This window comes from Bombina bombina, chromosome 6 (assembly GCF_027579735.1).
Source record: "Bombina bombina isolate aBomBom1 chromosome 6, aBomBom1.pri, whole genome shotgun sequence".
NCBI classification, from domain to species: Eukaryota; Metazoa; Chordata; class Amphibia; order Anura; family Bombinatoridae; genus Bombina; species Bombina bombina.
In genome coordinates, this window is record NC_069504.1 from 400,117,484 (window position 1) to 400,138,766 (window position 21,283).

The window sequence follows — 21,283 nt, forward strand, 5'->3', positions numbered from 1 at the left end:
TTTAAAATGAAAACAATGCCTAATAAGAAGATTTATTTCAGATCCACCAATGAAACAATATACAGTAACTGAAGCTCCTCCACAAAAAATATTTTCATTGTGAAAATGCCCTGTTTCCATTATAAAGAATGTTGCTGTTTAGATTGGTGAAATCTGTGAGCTATTATTTGGTTGACTATGTATCTTTTATATGTTAAACTATTTTTTTCCCCCTAAAAAATATGTTTAGCATATGATCTTGCCCTAAAACAAACGTGATATCCAAGGCAATATAATCCCTACTGTACTGATATGATTAAAAGCAATATTTTGTATAGCTGAACATCTATTTTCTGAATGCATTTCTTGGTTAAAGAACCATTTAACGCCAATAAAAGCACATTCTTTAAATAAATATGTAATGGCTCTGGGCTTTGTTTAATGCTATTACAGGGCTCAGTGGCTTATTGGAAGTTTTTAGGAATGCTAATAATGCATTGCTCAGTCAGCCTCATGAAGCAAGCGGTAGTTTTGCTGATTAGCTACAGAGGCAATAAGGGGAAAAAAGGAAGAGGTAGTTATTTATATTTTTTTTCCATCTGTCTCCTAAATAATTTGAAGCTTTTAATGTATCTGTATCCCAATAAGGAACCCAGGGTTCTTAAAATTCCATCAGGCAATTAAATATTCTTGCTAATTTAAAAATGAAGTCTAGTTGGCTCATAATGTACGTTACATTCCATGAGATAACTCTTTTGCCTTCTCTTCCTCCAAGTCTTCCTAGCATCAGACAAGCATAAGACAAAGACTCGCTTATCCCAGGAATCACTAAAATTTTACTTCCTTTTTTTAGTTTTCCTGTAGTTATGATATGTATTTTTTCGGTACTCTTGGAAAATAAATCAATAATAAGTCATTTGAATAAGCACACTATTGCTGATTTATCAACACAGTTTAAAGGGAAGAAAAAATGTGTCCCATAAAACCCAGGGTGCATATTAAGGACTAAATTATGGGGCCAAATTATCATTGTGCGAGTGGACATGATCCGATATTGCGGATCATGTCTGCTGCACATCGATAAATGCCGATAGCATATGCTCTCGGCATTTATCATTGCACCAGCAGTTCTTGTGAACTCTTTAGACCGCTGCTTCATAACTTGTGTTTCTAGCGAGCCTGAAGGCTAGCCAGAAACACGGGGCATCAAGTTCTATACAGAGCATGATAAATATGGTCCTATGAGTGAAACGCTATTGATTGCTACCGCTGCCAACTGCGTTCAACTTTAGCTTTTTGCGCACCTTGGATATTGCGCGTATTACAAGTTAAAAGTAAAAAGTTTTCACTCGTACTCTAACTTGACATGTGCAAAAAGCCAGTTACTTCAAAGTGAAAAAAAATTAACACTCAAAAAAACGCACAAACTCAATAGCATTTTCTCAAGTGGACTAACCTATCTTGAAATATTAATATTTCACATTCCAATATTCTTCACACAGCAGAATATGTTCTATGTATTCTTAAATACCTATTTCTATGTAAATCTGATGTTTTTTGGTAAAATATTTATCTATCTATATATAGGTGATTATATATAGGGATAGATATTTACAGATATATATAGGAATATCTTTTAATTAGTACATAGAACACATTCCCCTATGTAAAGAACATTGGAATGTGAAATATGTACAGTACAAACACAGTTAAACACTTTATTAAATATGAATATTGCATAAAAATGATTTTACATGTTTTCAGCTTCTTAACTGCAAAGGGATCCAATGCACTTACTGTATATACACAGCTCTGGAAAAAAAATAAGAGACCACTGCAAAATGATTAGCTCCTCTGGTTTTACTATTTATAGGTATGTGTTTGAGTAAAATGAACATTTTCGTTTTATTCTATAAACTACTGACAACATTTCTCCCAAATTCCAAATAAAATATTGGCCTAGATTACGACTGGAGCCCAAAATTGCACTTTTGCTAGCGTGATATTTGCACTCCACTTAGTGATACCAGTGCATGCAAATGTGCACTGGTAATACAAGTTAAGTGCAATGTGAACGCGACCTCGCTCTAATGGTAGCCTCGTTCTCATGCTGTGAAACATGCAGAGAGCCTAATGCAGCACAGGGGGTAAGTCGCGCATCAAATTAAAAATATATGTATATGAATATATACGTATATATTTGTGTTTATATGTGTATATACACATATTAACCTATAAATATACTGTATATGTATCCAAGCATATACATATTTACAGTTTAAAACACAGTCCCCATAGACCTCTATGTAAAGGCACTTTTCAGTTAACCAAAGCTGAGGTTGCGCTAATCCGAAGCATGTTATATTGAATTGCGCTCGAGCGAACATGCTTACTTTAAATTTTTATAATACACACGTTTCTTCTGACGTGCGCAAACAGCTGCAATAAACCCAATATTGCTCACATGTAACTGTTAGCGTGCCACTGATAATCTGGCTCTAAATCTTTTAGAAAAACCAAGAGTGTTTCATCCAAAAGCTTCAAAGTACATTTGGTACCTTTATAGAAAAGATTTGATTATACCCCCAGGGTTTAGATTCTACTGTAGGGTTGAAGAAGACCTGGACGTTAAGAAACAGAAAATTACCACACTTGTTAGCAATCTAGCCACAAAATAATTCTTTTTTTAAAATTGTATGTGCAATAAAGACGATGCTTTTACTGTTGCCTATGAATTAGCGGAGGTGGTTATTTTAAATACCACAGACTACATAAATGATGTAAAAAGGCCATTAACAGACTAAATTATTTGTAATAATCTAACATTCATACATTTAATAGGAAGCTTTCTGAACATTTATTTAACTATGTCTTAGCTGATCGTCAGCGAACCAGGAATCCGACAGAGACGTGAAATGCCAAATTAATCACACCTTTATTAAAAAATAAGAAAAAATACTAGAGTCCAAAAGCCAAATGACAAGCCAGGAGTCAAAGCCAGAGTTAGTAGTCATATACGATTGGGATGATTGACACCCCATGCTAGCGGCTGATTGGCTGTGAATGTGTAGGGGGTGCCATTGCACAAGCATTTCACTAAAAATGCTTGTGCAATGTTAAATGCTGACAGCGTATGCTGTCGGCAATTAGCGATGTCAGACGGATATGATTCGCTATCATGTATGTCCGACATTTAATAAATCTACACCAGCATACTGATTTGGTACGTGTAAAAATAGTTTAGTCAATTATGCAGCTAGAATGATATGCAGAACTAAATGATGAATGAGGTCTGAGACTAAAAAAAGACATTTCAAGAACTGGCCAGTCTCTTATTTTCATGGCTATTGAATATATTTTGTAAACTTAAAGGGACAGACAACACCGGACACAACCGGATTCCATATGTTTGCAACGCAAACGAAGATCAGCCTGCCCCTGCTCCCTTCCCTATTACCTATATCCTTGTCCTAGAATCCTTCCAAATACATACATTAATGTAGTCAAAATATGGCCGCCAAACTCCTCCCACTCCTCCTTCTTCCCCATCTCACTTCCAAATCACGCTCAGTCATGAAGGGATTGATGACGTGCAAGATATATCATTGCGCATGCGCATTTGTAAGTCAGCAATCGGACTTGAGGCATCCAATTAATTAGATCAGTGTTAAGTAATACGGTATTGTTAAAAATATAATAAGTGGGAAACTATTGGGGAGAATAAAGTTCCACTTTTTTGGTTCCTATTGAATCGGGCATGCGCGAAACGCCGTGAATGAGTTTGAATATTCTGACCGAGGATTCCATTCTGATTGGAGGATGGATTGTAAGAGAAGGTTAGCACGTAACCGTTGGGGGAGTTTGGCGGACATATTTTGACTACATTAACATATGTATTTGGAAGGATTCCTAGGACAAGGATAGAGGTAATAGAGAAGGGAGCCGGTGATCTTCGTTTGCGTTACAACATATGGAATCCGGTTGTGTCGGGTGTTGACTGTCCCTTTAATTTAGAATATGAATACATAGATTAAGATGATATAGTTTTACTAGCAGTGAAGCTTGTGACCCATATAAATCACACAACTATATTTATTTCCCTATTGACAATGTAGGTGCTGTTTTTATTTTATTTTTATTTTTTTGAGTACTTATCAAGCAGAATCAAATACAAGTATGTTTACCTAAAGGGAGAAAAATAGAGAAAATATGTATAAATATATAAATTTATTTCATTCCCACTTTACCAATCTGCTGCTGGCAAATAAAATAAAACACTGGCTTCATATGACAAGCATGCAACCTAGCTCTTTGTGTTCATAAGAACTGTGGCTAATTAAATTAAATTTAGATGAGAAAATTTAGATTTAACCAAATGTAATTATAAACACAAGTTTCCTACAGCTTTAGAGCGGGTGGGAACCTTTAGAGCTGGTGCCTCTAAAAAACATTTTGTATCTTATTTTCATACCAAACTGTAAAAAATTGACATTTAAAATGTTTCTGAGATTTATTATTTTGTGCACAAGGACATGATTTCTTATAAGCAGAGGCTTTACTAAGTAGGGACATTTCAGATTTGAATTATAATGTAACATGTTTAACCCCTGATACATTATTTAATTCATAAATGGAATAAGGCAATGATTTTCTATATGAAACTGCCATTCAGTTGGTATTTAAAAAAAAAAAAAAAAAAATATAGCAATAAAGTTAAAGGGACATGAAACCCCAACTTCTGCTTTCATTATTCAGATAGAGAATAAATCTTAAGCATCTTTCCAATTTACTTCTATTATCTACCCATCTATTTATCACCTAATCCTGAGTGTTTGCTGCTTTAATCTGGGAGCTGATTCAAGTCTGTTCCAGTTTTGGGCCTGCAGCACATTTCCTGCAGAGTTGGTACCAGCAAGCAAACAAGGTAATTATTTGTTTACCAGGGTGCAACGTAGTATCCATATGGAGTGGTGTGTATGTCCAACACCAGGCCAGCACCTTTTCATATACCATATCACTTTAAAATAATAAACATCAAGGCCTCTATTTATCAAGCTGTCAACCGCAAATACGCTGGAATTACGAAGCATATTTGTGGTGAGCCTAATTCACCGTAGTTATCAAACCCTACAGACCGGCAAAAGTAGAATATAGTGACGTAACATACGACCTGCCGGACTTAGTCCGACACAGATCAATGGTTACGTCACTACAGATGTTCCGAACGCAAGTTTGGCACAATCTGATTACTTTTGGAAGTTATCAAAGAACTACCAGGTACACTCGCCACTATTCCAGCCTAGCGTACCTGGTTTTCAATCCGCCGCCCTAGAGGCGGCGGATGCCATAGGAATCAATGGGAGTCTGACAGCAGCGAAAGCTCATGTTCGCTGCTGCCCGATATCCCATTGATTCCTATGGTAAAAGTCTACACCTAACACCCTAACATGTACCCGAGTCTAAACAACCCTAATCTGCACCCCCCCCCACACCCCCGCCACCTACATTAAAATTATTAACCCCTAAACTGCCGCTCCCGGACCCCGCCGCCACCTACATTATACCTATTAACCCCTAATCTGCCGACCCCTATACCGCCGCCACCTACATAAAGTTATTAACCTCTATCCTGCCGATCCCAGACCCCGCCGCAACTAAATACATTGTTTAACCCCTAAACTGCCACTCCCGGAGCCCACCGCCACCTACATTATATTTATTAACCCCTAATCTGCCCCCCCTACACCGCCGCCACTATAATAAACATATTAACCCCTAAACCTAAGTCTAACCCTAACCCTAACACCCAATAACTTAAATATAATTTAAATAACTCTAAATAAATATTACTACAATTAACTAAATTATCCCTATTTAAAACTAAATACTTACCTATAAAATAAACCCTAAGATAGCTACAATATAACTAATAGTTACATTGTATATAGCTTAGGGTTTATTTTTATTTTACAGGCAACTTTGTATTTATTTTAACTATGTAGAATAGTTATTAAATAGTTATTAACTATTTAATAACTTCCTAGTTAAAATAAAGACAAAAGTACCCATAAAATAAAACCTAACCTAAGTTACAATTACACCTAACACTACACTATAATTAAAATAATTAAATAAATTAACTACAATTAAATAAAATTAAATACAATTAAATAAAATTAACTATAGTACAAACCCCCCCCACTAAATTACAGAAAATAAAAAAATAATTACAAGAATTTTAAACTAATTACACCTAATCTAATCCCCCTAATAAAATAAAAAAAGCCCCCCAAAATAATAAAAATCCCTACACTATACTAAATTACAAATAGCCCTTAAAAGGGCCTTTTGCGGGGCATTGCCCCAAATTAATCAGCTCTTTTACCTGTAAACAAATTTACAATACCACCCCCAACATTAAAACCCACCACCCACACACCAAACCCTACTCTAAAACCCACCCAAACCCCCCTTAAAAAAAACTAACACTAACCCCCTGAAGATCATCCTACCTTGAGACGTCTTCACCCAACCGGGCCTAAGTCCTCAATGAAGCCGGGCGAAGTCTTCATCCAACCGGGCAGAAGAGGTCCTCCAGACGGGCAAAAGTATTCATCCAGGTGGCATTTTCTATCTTCATCCATCTGGAGCGGGTCCATCTTGAAGACATGCGACGCGGAGCATCCATCCAGACCGACGACTACCCGACAAATGAATATTCCTTTAAATGACGTCATCCAAGATTGCATCCCTTGAATTCCGATTGGCTGATAGAATTCTATCAGCCAATCGGAATTAAGGTAGGAAAAATCTTATTGGCTAATGCAATCAACCAATAGGATTGAGCTTGCATTCTATTGGCTGATTGGAACAGCCAATAGAATGCGAGCTCAATCCTATTGGCTGATTGGATCAGCCAATAGGATTGAACTTCAATCTTATTGGCTGATTGCATCAGCCAATAGGATTTTTCCTACCTTAATTCCGATTGGCAGCCAATCGGTATTCAAGGGATGCCATCTTGGATGACGTCATTTAAAGGAATATTCATTCATCAGGTAGTCGTCGGTCTGGATGGTTGCTCCACGTCGGATGTCTTCAAGATGGACCCGCTCCTCGTCCGATGGATGAAGATAGAAGATGCCGTCTGGATGAAGACTTCTGCCCGTCTGGAGGACCTCTTCTGCCCGGTTGGATGAAGACTTTGCCTGACTTCGTTGAGGACTTTGGCCCGGTTGGGTGAAGACTTCTCACGGTATGGTGATCTTCAGGGGGTTAGTGTTAGTTTTTTTTAAGGGGGTTTGGGTGGGTTTTAGAGTAGGGTTGGGTGTGTGGGTGGTGGGTTTTAATGTTGGAGGGTATTGTAATTTTTTTTACATGTAAAAGAGCTGATTACTTTGTTGTAGGGATTTTTATTATTTTGGGGGCTTTTTTATTTTATTAGGGGGATTAGATTAGGTGTAATTAGTTTAAAATTCTTGTAATTATTTTTTTATTTTCTGTAATTTAGTGTTTGTTTTTTTTGTACTTTAGTTAATTTTATTTAAATTATTTAATTGTAGTTAATTTATTTAATTAATTTAATGATAGTGTAGTGTTAGGTGTAATTGTAACGTAGGTTAGGTTTTATTTTACAGGTATATTTGTCTTTATTTTAACTAGGAAGTTATTAAATAGTTAATAACTATTTAATAACTATTCTACCTAGTTAAAATACATACAAACTTAGCTGTGAAATAAAAATAAACCCTAAGCTATATACAATGTAACTATTAGTTATATTGTATCTAGCTTAGGGTTTATTTTATAGGTAAGTATTTAGTTTTAAATAGGAATTATTTAGTTCATTATAGGAATATTTATTTAGAGTTATTTAAATTATATTTAAGTTAGTGGGTGTTAGGGTTAGACTTAGGTTTAGGGGTTAATATGTTTATTATAGTGGCGGCGGTGATGGGGGGCAGATTAGGGGTTAATAAATATAATGTAGGTGGCGGTGGGCTCCGGGAGCGGCGGTTTAGGGGTTAAACACTTTATTTAGTTGCGGAGGGGTCCGGGAGCAACGGTTTAGGGGTTAATACATTTGGGTCCAGGAGCGGTGGTTTAGGGGTTAATAACTTTATTTAGTTGCGGTGGGCTCCAGGAGCGACAGTTTAGGGGTTAAACAATTTATTTAGTTGCAGCTGGGTCTGGGAGCGGTGGTTTAGGGGTTAATACATTTATTCGAGTTGCGGTGGGGTCCGGGAGCGGCAGTTTAGGGGTTAATAACTTTATTTAGTTGTGGGGGCTCCAGGAGTGGAGGTTTAGGGGGTAAAACAGTATTGTATAGTGTGGGTGCTTAGTGACAGTATAGCAAGAAAGCTGTGAAAAAGCCGAAGAGCAGCGAGATCGATGACTGTTAACAACAGTCTGTTGCTTATCGCTCCGTACTTGGTGTGTGGCTTTTTGACAGCTTTCTTGATAATTTTGCCGAACGTATTCAGGTCCATGACAGCTATGTTAGGCGATCTTAGGCGAGCGTATTGGTGCCGTCGAATGCAAGAAAGTCGACGGCTTGATAACTAGAGGCCATAGTTTACTTTTATTATGAGAATATATGAGCGCACTACTTTATTTTAATATGTTTTACATTTGTTTTAATATACTTTTATTCTAGCTCTAACACTTTACTTCTGTTCTCCAGAGGCACTGACTTTTTTAGTGCTAGCTCATCACATAACTCTAAACTTGTAATTTGAGTGATGTTTAGTGAGGATGTGCTATACATTGCAAGTATAGTGCGAGCTAAAGGGATGCCAGCCGTACTAAATATTCTCTGGTTATTCTGCTTAAGCAGTCACTTGTAATAAATGAACGTGAGCTATTCATAGCACAGACCTGTGATTTTTATTCTGCACTATCAATAGTGTTCCAGTTGTAATCTGGGCCTTAATGTTTATAGAACCAAATTTACCACTGCCCTCAAGATTTGGTGATGACAGAAAGCAATTTATAAATTTTTTACTGCCTGTGAAATCCTGTTTTCAGTTAAACCCGGCAGCTATGTTATAGACTTTATTAAGGTTCATACTGCTATTTTTTTTTACAGATTGGCGAACCATATATTTGGGCCCTTAGTTTGGTTCAGCAGAATAGTGACATTCTTAATAATTGGGGCTCTTTTGAAAACACTATGAGTAATTTGAATGATGATCCATATTGTGTATCTTCTCCTAAAGCTGCTTTAAGGGCTCTGTGTGAAAGGAAGAATCCCTGTTGAGGACCATGTCTGTGATTTTTGTTGTATTGCTTGTGATACTAATTGGAATTCTCCAGCTTCTATATCAGTTTTGTTTTGGTCTCCCTGAACAGCTGAAGGATTAGTTGGCTCGTGTGGGCCTTCTCTAGAGAGTTTGATCTCCCTTGTCATCCAGATAGATAGAAGGCCTTGTGATAAACAACAGGAAAGACTTAGTTCACAGGCCTCTCATCAAATATTCCCTGTTTCTACATTTGCTTCTGCTGCTGAGTCATTACCACAGGACAAACCTATGCAGGAGCTATCAAGGGACCTATTTCTGCTCCAGAGCATGTTAAACATGGAGACTGGAATCTATGGCCTAGATTTAGAGTTCTGCGTTAGGGTTAAAAAGCAGCGTTAAGGGGTCCTAACGCTGATTTTTAATGCCCGTTGGTATTTAGAGTCAGGCAGTAAAGGGTCTACCACTCACTTTCTTTCCGCGACTCGAGGCTACCGCAGATCCCCTTACGTCAATTGCGTATCCTATCTTTTCTATGGGATTTTTCAGCTAATGATCTAGAGCTCCCTCAGTCTCTCATGGCTTATTCTTTAAAATTTAGAATCTTTATTTCCATTGGCAATACACATGCAGAAGGTACCTGTTCATTTCGGATGTTCTGACAGTCAGATGTTCCTCTCTCCATGGATGCTTTGGGGATCATTTTGGTGTCCATTACCAGAGGTGAGCTGACTGGGGGGCTTTGAGAACCCAGAATGCTGATATAGCACTACTCAAGGGCCTTCTGACATGTGAGTGTGACTGTGTTGTTGCCTTTAGCTAGCTTTTGATTGGACATACTACATTATGAGGCACCTCCTTTTTTATTGTTTTCCAGACACATAAGAAAGGTAATGACAATTCAGCAGCTGTGTTCCTGAATACCTCACCTGTTCCTAATGCATCTTATTTATCCATTCCCCTCTTTTTACAGTCAACAAAGAAGGTCAGGATTAATACAATTATTGATTCCAGTGCTCTTCTATGCTTCATTGATTCTACTTTGGCAAGCAACATTCCAGTGTATACTCTGATAAATATTTTGCAGTTGGCAGTCCCATAAACTTTGGTCCTATTATTGAAGAGCCTTTGCCCGTGTCCATGAATATGTGCTCTGGTCATACAGGGACTTTGCAGTTAAATGTGGTATTTTACCCATTATTTCCATTCATTTTGGGGCTACCTTGGTTAAGATTACATAAACTTCTAATTAATTGTGAGACTGGTAGCATAACCTTTGCTTCTGTTTTTTAGTTCCTGATTGTGTCAGACTGCTACTTTATTATTATTGTTTATTTGTATTTGCACTGCAAAATTCCGTAGCACTAGATTTTTGAGTGTTCATCAAGATATGAGGACATTTATTTTTGAGTCTTACAGAGACTTTTTTTTATGTTTTCAAGAAAAAAGGATCACAACAGCTTCCTCCTATATTAAATAGAAGATGAAACCTTTCAGTAATTCTCCTCCTGCTTCTACTGTTTTAATGGTTTATTTGACCCCCATGGCCTGCTATATTTTAGAGGCAAGATTTTGTACCACTTCAAATCAGTTTGAAAAATATTCAGTCTTATCAGGATTTGCCTGCTGCTGGCCATGGTGGAACTTTGAAGTTAATTTTTAGAACTTTTTGGTGCAGATAATGCTCATTAGCTTGTCCTGTTTTGTAGATAGACAAACAAAAGATAAAGAGTGGCACTTGCAATGTGCAAAGCTATAGGGGCTGTTAATTAAAAATTACCACCACTATGGGTTTGAAATTAATATTGTATATATATCACAAGTAAAAGGTATATGGGCCTATTTATCAAATTTCTTGCGGACCTGATCCGACAGTGCGGATCAGGTCCGCAAGACATCGCTGAATGCGGAGAGCAGTAGGCTCTCCGTATTCAGCATTGCACCAGCAGCTCTTGTGAGCTGCTGGTGCAACACTGCCCCCTGCAGACTCGCGGCCAATGGGCCGCCAGCAGGGGGTGTCAATTAACTCGATTGAGTATGGGTTGAAGTCCAGTGATTCCTGTCCGCATGCTCAGAGCAGGCGGACAGGGTTATGGAGCAGCGGTCTTTGTGACCGCTGCTCCATAACTTGTGTTTCTGGCGAGTCTGAAGACTCGCCAGATACACGGGCCATCAAGCTCCGTTCAGAGCTTGATAGATAGGCCCCATAGTCATAAATGTCAACCGATGTAATTAAAAAATATATACTAACTAGATATTTAATAACAAAATTGTTTTGGACAATATTAGAATACGTAATACATGTGAGTTGTGGTCAAACCGACCGAACCTCGCCGCCACTATAATAAATGTATAACCCCTAAACCGCTGCACTCCCGCCTCGCAAACACTATAATAAATTGTATTAACCCCTAATCTGCCCTCCCTAACATCACCGCCAGCTACCTACAATCAGGGCCGCCATCAGGGGGTGACAGGGGTGACTCCTGTCAGGGGCCCAATGGGCTAGGGGGGCCCCATGAGGCAAGAACTAAACTTACATTTTGGCAGCCACCAGTGGGTACTACAGCAGAGTGCTAGTAGAGCATGGGAAACGTTATTACAAGGAGTAATGTATTAGCATTTGAGAGGATTTCTGAGTGTGCACTAAACCACTATGCACAGCGTGAGACAGACTTGGCACTTTGTTTGTTTAGTGTGTGCCTGAGTCAGATGGCTGATCACTTTCATTTGCAGAGGAGGTAGGAATTACTTAGCAAATGTTTTTTATTTCTTTGTGCAATTTTAAATTGTAACTTCAGTGTGGTAGTAGTTGTATGGTGGGGCCAGGGGTCCATAAAAACACATTTTTTTTAGAAGCAGTGTATTTATGATTATTTGACAATGCTGTAGAAATTCTATATTTAAAACCATGCAGAAATGTTTCTTCCTCAATACACAAATGATATATATTACATTCCAGTTTACTGCCCCTTTATGCAAGGACTTTCCAGATACAAGGAGGCATTTTATCTAAGATTTTTACGTCTGCATAACATGTTATACTCTCAGACTAAGATTGCTCAGTGTTGGAAATGAGACAGGTTAACTTAAAACTGTTTAGTTTACACTACAGCTGACTTAATTTTGAAATGCATACCAACAAGCTTAAATCCTGCATTTAACCACATCTAATGGTATGAGTACCACAGCTTATGGTTCCACCAAGAGTACAGCATTTTCAAACTCCACAAGTACAGCTGACAGATGGGGACATTTGTACACTATATTTGAAGTGGTGCTCTTAATGTACAATTTTGAATTCACAGAATTATTTTTGTTTGCACATTTACAAATAAGATTCTTTAAAAAGTGATCTCTTAATTTCTGCATTTTTTTATCAAGCATGTCACACACTGTTGATTTAGGGGATGCAAGGTGCATAAATGTTTCCTCCTGTGAGTGTTTCTGTGGGTGTCTGTATTTATGTCTTTGTGCTTTGGTTTGTGTCTCTATGACTGTGTATGTATTTTGTTTCTGTTGGTATCTCTGTGAGGGTGGGTGTGTATGTCTTTGTGCATTTTCTGTGGATGTCTGTGAGGGTGTCTGCATATGTCTTTGAGCTTTTTCTATGGGTGTCTCTGTGAGGGTGGGCGTGTGTTTGTCTTTGTGTATTTTCTCTGGATACCTCTGTGAGGGTGGGTGTGTATGTCTTTGTTTTCTGTGGATGTCTCTGTGAGGGGGTGTGTGTGGGTGTATGTATGTCTGTATTTTCTGTGGATGTCTCTGTGAGGGTGTGTATTTTCTGTGGGTGTCTGTATGTCTTTGTGTGTTTTCTGTGGATGTCTCAGTGAGGGTGTGTTTATGTATGTCTTTCTGTGTTTTATGTGGTTGTCTCTCTGTGTGTGTATGTTTTTGTGTGTTTTCTGTGGGTGTCTGTGTGTGTGTGTGTGTATGTCTTTGTGTGTTTTCTGAGGCTGTCTCTGTTGGTGTTTCCTTGGGTGTATATGCAAGTTTGAGTTTGTGTGTGTGTGTCCATTATCTGTACCTTACTACTGATTATTCACATCTTTCTACAGACTTTGAGACTAATGAGACCTTTCCGGAAGTCACCAAACTACCATTTAACCTTTAAATTATTGTTTAGGCAGTTTAAGGCCCTTCCTTTCAGCCACTGCATGCTGTTGTCATCATTTAGTTGGCATCTTCCTTTACAAAAAGATAATCAGAAATCCATATTTTGTTTTCTAAATCTCCTTTTTTTACAAAACTATAGTTTACCTCATTACTTGTCAGGTCAATGTAAACAAGTGCTGAGTGTCTGTTTGGGTGTCTGTGTCTGAGTTTCTTTGCGTGTCTGCTAGAGTGTCTATATGTGAATCCTTATGTATGAGTGTGTGTGTGTTTCAGTGTATGTTACTACCTTTACAACATTTCCAAGTTTAAATAGACACTTAAGAATAAAGTGCATATACATTTTAGTCACTTGGTCAAAAATTGCACATGTAAAGGGGGGGGGGGGGGGCAAAATTTCTAGTGGCGGCCCTGCCTACAATTATTAACCCCTAATCTCCCGCCCGCACCGTCACCACTACTATAATAAATGTATTAACCTCTAAAAATAACTCTAACCCTAACCCTAACATTCCCTAACATAAATATAATTTATATTAAACGAAATAATATTCCTAAAATTAACTAAATTATTCCTATTTAAAACTAAATACTTACCTATAAAATAAACCCTAATATAGCTACAATATAACTAATAGTTACATTGTAGCTATTTTAGGATTTATATTTATTTTACAGGCAACTTTGTATTTATTTTAAATAGGTACAATAGCTATTAAATAGTTAATAACTATTTAATAGCTACCTAGTTAAAATAAGTACAAAATTACATGTAAAATAAATCCTAACCTAAGTTACAATTAAACCTAACACTAATCATTAAATTAATTAAATAAATTACCTACAATTACCTACAATTAAATAAACTATTCTATAATACAACCCCCCCCCACTAAATTACAAAAAATAAAAAAGAATTACAAGCAGTTTAAACTAATAACACCTAATCTAAGCCCCCTAAAAAAATAAAAAAGCCCCCAAAATAAAAAATTCCCTACCCTATTCTAAAATACAAAAGTAATCAGCTCTTTTACCAGCCCTTAAAAAGGCTTTTTGTGGGGCCTTGCCCCAAAGTAATCAGCTCTTTTGCCTGAAAATAAAAATACAATACCCCCACAACATTACAACCCATCACCCACATACCCCTACTCTAACCCACCCAACCCCCCCCTTAAAAAAAAAAACCTATCACTAACCCCCTGAAGATCTCCCTACCTTGAGTCGTCTTCACCCAGCCGAGCCGAATTCTTCATTCAAGCGGAGCAAGAAGATGTCCTCCATCCGGGCGAAGTCTTGATCCAAGCGGCAAAGAAGAGGTCTTCCATCCGGGCGATGTCTTCTTCCAAGCAGTATCTTCTATCTTCTTTCTTCCGGATCCATCTTCATCCCGCCGATGCGGAACATCCTTCTAACGATGAATGAAGGTTCCTTTAAGGGACATCATCCAAGATGGTGTCCCTTCAATTCCGATTGGCTGATAGCAATCAGCCAATCAGATTGAAGTTTAATCCGATTGGCTGATCCAATCAGCCAATCGTATTGAACTCGCATTCTATTGGCTGATCGGAATATCTAGGTGTATGTTAGTATTCCATTGTGATTCCATAATGTGTTGTTTATCAAACAAGCCTATAAAAATGTTTGCATAACTTGGTGCAAATCTTCTGCCTATAGCTGTCCCCTTTGTGTGGATAAAACATTCACCATTAAAACTGAAATAATTGTTATTCAAGATAAAATCTATACATTGTAATAAAAAGTCTGCTTGAACAGTAGGAACTTTCTCATCCCCATGTAAACAAAATATAACCGCTTTTAGACCCAATTTGTGAATGATGTACATATACAATGAATTTACATAGCATGTCAAAAGTATAAATTACTGTTTCCATGTAACTTCTTCTAAAAGATTTAAAAAGTGTGTTGAATCTTTTATATATGATGGTAGTCTGACTACATATTTTTGTAAAAAGTTGTCCACATATTGGGATAGGCCAGATTGAGAGAATTTATGCCCAATATTATGGGCCTTCCTGGTGGGTTATTGAGTGTTTTATTGAATTTTGGTAAATGGAGTTTTTTTATATGTGATTTTTAAGAAAAAGTACTCTCTCTCGTTTAATATCTTTTCATTTTTTGCAAAAGTCAATATTTTATCAAGATTTGTTATTGTTATTTGTGATTTTGGATAGGGTTTGTTCATAATCTTTTATATGTATTTTTATCATTCAGCAGTAAGCTTCAGTTACATAACCCTTGGTGTCTAAAATGACAAATCCACCACCTTTATCTGCATGCTTTATTATTATATTGGGCTTATTTTTCTAAGCTTTCAGGGTTTGATTGTCCTTCTTAGTTATATTAAAAAGTTTTTCTTTTTTTGAGTGTGCATTTTTGCAGATCCTATCTTACACATTTTTTTTGAACAGTTGCAAATATTTTCCTTTATCTTGTGTTGGATAATATGTTGATTTGGATTTTAGATCCGTATGATCAAAGTGGTCTCCTTTATAGTGGGGTTGGGTTTGTGAGCGTTCTATTGGATTTCTTAAGAAATGCCTCTTTAAAGTGAGTTTACGTACATATTGGTTAACATTTATCATTGTTTTGAATTTATTAAGTCTTCATGTCGGGGCAAAAGATAAACCCCTACTTAAGACATTTTCTTGTTCTCGGTTTAATGTAACCTTTCTTAAAAAAAAAATATTCACTTTGTATTTGTTTTACTTTCACCTATCTTAGTCTTTTGTGTCCCTGTTGTTTTTCTCCCCCCCCCCCTTCTTCCTCTAGCCTTCTTTTTTCCTTTCTGTGGCCAGATGCCTTCCTTTAGGTGCTCTGTTTTGGTTCCACATATTGTGTCTCCTCTCGTGGAGGTTTCCCCTAAAAAATGTACTTCTGGATCACTTATATCTCTATCCTCCTCTAATATTTTAAATCTATTGGATAAAGGGATATCTTTAGTTTCATAGGTTCTATTTTACGATTTGCAACCATTTCTACCTGGTGTCAGGAAATTTTGTCTGTTCACTCTTTGTGGTGTATTTCTGAAATCTCGTCTATTTCCATATTTTCCTTGTATATACTCATTGCCTTGGTCCTTTCTATAATTATAATTGTAATTATAGTTATCTCTCCCATATGTTGCAGGTCCCCTATCATTCCTCCTATAGTCTTGATTATTGTTAAAATAGGGTTTGTTTTCTTCCCACTTTGTTCTCCTTCTATTTTCCCATTGATTGTTATGTGTAAATGTTCTTTCAATGTGATTTTGGTATCTCGGTCTTACTTCTCTTTCTTTATTTGTATTTCTATTTTTCCCATTCCTCCACTCTTTTGTAAATTGTGTAGTATTTCTGTTTTGATTTATATTTAGTTTATTCTTTTCCTAAAGAGTTTTGTTATTGCTGTATCTCTTTTTTTTTAATAGTTTGTTGTTCTTCTACTATTGCTCCTACACTACACATTTGCTCTACTGGGTCTATGTTATCATTATTTTGATCTCTAGCAATTTTTTTCCATTTACTTTCAATGGTTTCTTTTTTTAGTGTTTGTGATATTATTAATGATCTGTTTCTGTTTATCTTTAAAATATGGGGGTTTCAACCTCATTAGAGAGAGTTCCTTTGTACTCTTCTATTTCTTTACCTATATTGTTTAGAGACCATGTTCTTGCTTTTATGATTACTTTCATTAAATCAATAGATGCCTTTTCTAGAATCTCACACCATTCTAAATTTAAATCTTGCTCTAATTCAAGGGTGCAGTTCTTTTTTAGGCGTAGTCCTCTAGGGAAAATCTCTCCATCAATATACTTTTGTATGAGTTCTGTTTTCTGTTTCATTTATTTTATTAGATTATTCTCTAAATTATCCATTAATTCTGATAGGACAAACTCTGTGTCTATTGTGGAGATAAGACGTAGATCCATGCTCTCTAAAATATTATCTCTTGTCCTGCTTTGTGATGCGCCGGGATGACACATTCTACTTTGGCTCTGGTTGGTCCTTTCTAACCTTTCCCTTAAAATCTTTGGTCATATGTGTTGATAAACTATATTGTTGATCTTCCCCTGTCTGATGGTCATGACACCATTTTAGTTGTTGTGAATCGTCTTACTAAGATGGTTAATTTTATTTCTGCTACAAGCCTGTCCTCTGTCAGTGTGATTGCTACTTTATTTTTTATGAAGAATTTCAGGATAAGCGGCTTACCATGGAATGTATTATCTGATAGTGTTTCCTAGTTTACAACCAGGTTATGGAGACATTTTTGCTCCAGTTTGCACATTTCAAGATCTTTGTTAACACCCCCAGACTAATTGCCAAATGGAGCAAACTAATCAAACCCTGGAATAGTACTTGAGATGTGTCTGTCTGTATCTATAAGACATTTGAATATCTGTATTTTCCATTCTTCTGAATCATGGCTTTCATACTGCTGTCCTTCGTTCTTGACCTCACCTTTGCTGGATTTTGATCAATGATTGTCCTTTCTAACAAAAGAGTTATTCCAGGAGATATTGCTTCAAGCTCAGCAGTAACCGGATTTCATTGCAGGTCTCGTTTTCCTGTCCCTCCTTATGTCTGTGGTGACCTAGTTTGGTGGTCTATGCTCAATTTGAGCCTATCTTATCTTTCAAGAAAGATTGGTCCTTATTTTTTGGGTCCTTTTATGATTATTAAGATTAATACTGTGGAGGTGCGGTGCAACTAGAGCTACAAGTTTTTAATACGGCTTAGATTTAAGGATGTTGAGATAATTATTTTTCTCAACATCATCCTCTTCCTCCCCCACCTGTTTCAGTAGCAGGTTCTGAAGAAAAAGAAGTTGAGAAGATTTTGGACTCTTGTACATATACAGCTTCAATATTTAGTCAAATGGAAAGGTTATGGTATGCATTCATGCTTCTTGTCTGCTTCAACTTTTTCATCAGAGATATCCTTGCGCCCTGAGGTTTCACTTAAGCAGAGTGTGCTATGTAAGGACTGTGCTACTCCTGTTGGCCATACTTTCCAATTAATCTGTAGGTGCCCTAAATCCAGCATCAGAGAAACAGCTGTAGCCCAAGGCCATGCTAAAGGGCTTTGGGTTAGTGCAGCCAACAGGGCAGGGTGCACTGCTTCTGTTCCCCTCCAGGAGCTGAACTTGGAAAGGTGCACTAAGTTTAGCTTTCAGGCTTCTTCCATTAGTGATGCTTCTTGTCTTCCCAGTGGTAAGAATAGTAGTAATAGTTACCTGGATGACAGAACTGACCCTGCAGCTGTACTGGCTTAAAAAATCCTGGGTGTTTGCTGCTTTCTTCTGGGAGGTGATTCAAGTCTATTCCAGTTTTGTGCCTGCTATGCATATCCTTCAGAGTTGGTTCCAGGAAGCAAACAAGGTAATTATTTCTTAACCTTATAGTATGTACAGTTGGGCAAAAAAGTATTTAGTCAGCCACCAATTGTGCAAGTTCTCCCACTTAAGAAGATTAGAGAGGCCTGTAATTTTCATCATAGGTATACCTCAACTATGAGAGACAAAATGTGGAAACAAATCCAGACAATCACATTGTCTGATTTGGAAAGAATTTATTTGCAAATTATGGTGGAAAATAAGTATTTGATAAATATCAAAAGTTCATCTCAATACTTTGTTATATATCCTTTGTTGGCAATGACAGATGTCAAACATTTTCTGTAAGTCTTCACAAGGTTGTCACACACTGTTGCTGGCATGTTGCCCATTTCTGCATGCAGATCTCCTCTAGAGCACTGATGTTTTGGGGCTGTCGCTGGGCAACACGGACTTTCAACTCCCTCCAAAGGTTTTCTATGGGGTTGAGATCTGGAGACTGGCTAGGCCACTCCAGGACCTTGAAATGCTTCTTACGAAGCCACTCCTTCATTGCCTGGGCGGTGTGTTTGGGATCATTTTCATGCTGAAAGACCCAGCCACATTTCATCTTCAATGCCCTTGCTGATGGAAGGAGCTTTGCACTCAAAAGCTCACAATACATGGCCCCATTCATTCTTTCATGTACACGGATCAGTCGTCCTGTTCCCTTTGCAGAGAAACAGCCCCAAAGCATGATGTTGAAACCCCCATGCTTCACAGTAGGTATGGTGTTCTTTGGTTGCAACTCAGCATTCTCTCTCCTCCAAACACGACGAGTTGTGTTTCTACCAAACAGTTCTACTTTTATTTCATCTGACCATATGACATTCTCCCAATCCGCTTCTGGATCATCCAAATTTTCTCTAGCATACTTCAGACAGGCCCGGACATGTACTGGCTTAAGCAGGGGGACACATCTGGCACTGCAGGATCTGAGTCCCTGGCGGCGTAGTGTGTTACTGATGGTAGCCTTTGTTACGTTGGTCCCAGCTCTCTGCAGGTCATTCACTAGGTCCCCCTGTGTGGTTCTGGGATGTTTGCTCACCGTTCTTATGATCATTTTGACACCACGGGGTGAGATCTTGCGTGGAGCCCCAGATCGAGAGAGATTATCAGTGGTCTTGTATGTCTTCCATTTTCTAATTATTGCTCCCACAGTTGATTTCTTCACACCAAGCTGCTTGCCTATTGCAGATTCAGTCTTCCCAGCCTGGTGCAGATCTACAATTTTGTTTCTGGTGTCCTTCGACAGCTCTTTGGTCTTCACCATAGTGGAGTTTGGAGTGTGACTGTTTGAGGTTGTGGACAGGTGTCTTTTATACTGATAACACGTTCAAACAGGTGCCATTAATACAGGTAATGAGTGGAGGACAGAGAAGCCTCTTAAAGAAGAAGATACAGGTCTGTGAGAGCCAGAAATCTTGCTTGTTTGTAGGTGACCAAATACTTATTTTCCACCAAAATATGCAAATAAATTCTTTCCAAATCAGACTATGTGATTGTCTGGATTTGTTTCCACATTTTGTCTCTCATAGTTAAGGTATACCTATGATGAAAATTACAGGCCTCTCTCATCTTCTTAAGTGGGAGAACTTGCACAATTGGTGGCTGACTAAATACTTTTTTGCCCCACTGTATGCTGTAGATTAAGGATATGTACATCATAGATTTTAGGAGAGTATATAGAGTCTAAAGTTAACAAATAGCTCCTTATGTGATACTGCTGTTTACTAATTTTTTTTACAATCTTTTTCAATCTAACCTCACACTTCCATTATCCTTCATGTAGTCTTCATACAGTCTCTGATGAAGTTTGGTACTGATCTAGTGCGCAAACAAATGTGTCCAATTATTGGGTACAGCTAGACCCCTGTTAACGTTTTCCCTTTGTTTGACTAAATAAAGTAGAACACATTAACCACCTATCATTTTTTTTTTTTTTTTTTTGAGGAACTTCATGCAAGTTTAAAATTACTCATTACATTTGGTCTTTAACTGTTGGGTAGATTCACTACAATACCTCATAGGCTCTCAAAGCACTACATTCTCTATAGCTCCTATGTTAATCTACCGAATCTGTAATAAAGCGTACAAACATCTGCATTTTTTAGTGAATGAGCTTCATGGAATAATGTTGTGACTAGAAAGCCTGTAAATGCTTTTTAATAAATCTACCACTATGCAAAAGTGAATTAAATAAATGCTAGAGAACTACAAAGTGTGAAAAGTTTAGATATACCTTAAATAATAATGTACTTTTTTCCACTATAGGCCTCATAGGTTTATCATTAAATCTTAATAAAATATACTTAAAGGAATCCATACATTTCCTAATTTAAAACAGGGATTTTAAAGATATTAATAACATTTTGTTGTGACATTCATTTCTAAACTTAACCACTGAGACTGAAGTTGTTAAGCCAAAACTGTTTCCAAAGTGGGTTTCATGTTTCATTTCTACAATATACAACTAAAATGTTTTAAGGAATAATGTTGTAAATATCAACTAAGAATAGTATAAGTTTGTAAATGTTTTTATAAGTTATACAAACCATTTTAGGTCAGGAGAGCAGAGT